Source organism: Nanorana parkeri, unplaced genomic scaffold (assembly GCF_000935625.1).
Source record: "Nanorana parkeri isolate BGI_ZX_2015 unplaced genomic scaffold, ASM93562v1 scaffold730, whole genome shotgun sequence".
Classification (NCBI taxonomy): domain Eukaryota; kingdom Metazoa; phylum Chordata; class Amphibia; order Anura; family Dicroglossidae; genus Nanorana; species Nanorana parkeri.
Window position 1 is genome coordinate 51,094 of NW_017306998.1, and position 2,433 is coordinate 53,526.

A 2,433-nucleotide genomic window follows, 5' to 3' on the forward strand; every position below is an offset into this window, starting at 1 on the left:
ACTTAATACCATTCCAGTGTATGTTAGAATATAAAAGCTAGAATCTAATTGCTTGTCAGGGGAAACAAATAGTTTTTCTACTAGATATTTTGATATGTGAAATATATATTCTTCATAAATATAATATAATATGTTGTTCCTCATAACATTTGGCAGGCACCCATATCTACATCATGATGACAAGCTGGCTGACAATCAGAGGTTTACATGCTATTGTTACAGATACAAAAAAAAAGTATTTTACTGCAATGAATTCAGCAGACTTTCCTATTTCAAATGTGAAATTAATTATAAATGATGACATATATGGGCAGTAAAGAAGTTATTTCACAGGTCAGAGAAATGTTTTAGAAAGCAGTTCCCATTATTTTATTGTTCATAGCCAGTGAGCAAAGCTTTTGACATTTATCTTAAGGACAAAACAAAAATAAGCGTATAATTGAATAAACAAGCTTATTTTTTTATATTAGCAAGTGTCATGTAGCGATAAATATACCTGTAAAACTTTCATCAGAAATAAGGATATTTTAAACAATATGTTCATCTTTTATTAAGTAAATGCAATTTTCTATCTGTCTCAATACTTAGAAGCACAGATAATTAGATCCACTTTGATTTTCTCCACCAGCAATCTGGAAACCTGAAATCTATTTTTTTGCTGGTTGGATTTTCTGCTATGGATCACTAGCATTGAAGTAACCGAGTGAATAACCGAGTGAATAACCGAGTGAATAACCGAGCCGAAGTGAAGTGAGGCGAACGCTGTTCGGCTATGCTGTTCAGCTATTCAATTCAGCCTTGTATGGCGGATTTCAGCCGATGTACGCATGCATACATCAGCTGCCTGAGCCAAAGTGCAGAAGGAGTTTGACTCAGCCGATCCAACATCTGAGCCGTAGCTCCGGCAGCTCACTCACTACCGTTCGCCCCTATTCTCACCAGAACAGGTGTCCTCATTGGAAGATGTCCTCTCTATTCTTGTTTTGTCACCAAAAACACAGGCAGGTATAAAAACTGGAAGGGGTCCTATTCCTTCCCAGCTGTATCCAAATCTACTAAAAAAAAGCACTTTAAAGGAGAACTATGAGGTGAGTGCTTTTCACTCACCTCATAGTTCTAGCCGACCTGTGACAAGGAGACTATCACAGGACAGCTCAGTAGATCGGGAGGTGAGCGAACACATACCGGCGTTCACTCACCTCTCGATACTATCACGGCTCTCTGCCGTGACAGGGGAGGGGCTGGATTCCCCCCTCCCTGCTCTTATCCGCCAGCGCTGACTGGCGGAACGGACGGGGGAGGGGCCGCGTACAGCTGGCTCTGCCTCTAGATAGGCAGAGCCAGCTGTCAGACACGCAGCTGGGCGGATCCTGGCATAATTGTCGGGATCCGCTTCAGCTGCGGCGTCTCAGTATACTGAGCCTAGGGTGACGGGAGGACGCTAGTTTGTGTCCTCCAGTTACCCTAAGGAGAACTATGAGGAAAAGCCTTAACCCCATAGTTCTCCTTTAACCTTACTGCTAGAAATGAAAACATTTGGTTTCCAAAGAATAATTTGTTTGTATGCAATGTCTGGTTGTATACCTGTGCCTGATTTTCTATGCGGGGTCAGAATTAGACAAGAAGAATTTCAAGCATCAAACAAGCAAAATTTACATGCATCTTCTGTAGCACCCCCGATGGAGGTGCTGTTTAGATTGGGTTCTTCTGTCCTGCTCCAAACAATGAGCAGTTCAGAACTGACCCTAGACTCGCCGATACAACTTGTCGGTTTCAATGTGCTTTTTTAAAACGTAAAGCCCTGCATGAGGACATTTAGATAGAATGACAACAACATGATATTACCATACTAGAGGTACAGTATTACATGAATAACACAGTAAGTTATAGTATACTGTTATATGTCTTGACAAAAAGGTTTACCTTACTGGCCAGTAGTACTAAAAATAGTCCTGCCTGCGATGGGGCCTGTAATGCCTGTGCTCGATATTAAAATATTTTTATAAGCCCAAACAGCAGTAGACATTTTTCCCATCACATGAGTGAGTACTATTTCCATGATTTCGGAGAAAAGGGTTTTGAAAATCCTCACAATATAGATGCTTGAAACTGTAGGAGTACAATAAGAAATATATGTACAGGCATTCCCCGAGTTATGAACATCTGAGTTACGTACTGCTCGTACTTACAAGTGTGCTTGTGCCGACGTTGTTAGTACTGTATCTCCTGTACACTACAGGAAGTACATTACAGGAAGTTGTTAGACATGCAGACGAGGAGTGGGCCTGGTTTGTAGTACTGTACCTCCTGTACATTACAGGAAGTTGTTAGACATGCAGATGAGGAGTCGGTCTGGTTCATAGTGCTGTACCTCCTGTACATTACCGGAAGTTGTTAGACGTGCAGACGAGGAGTGGGTCTGGTTCATAGTAC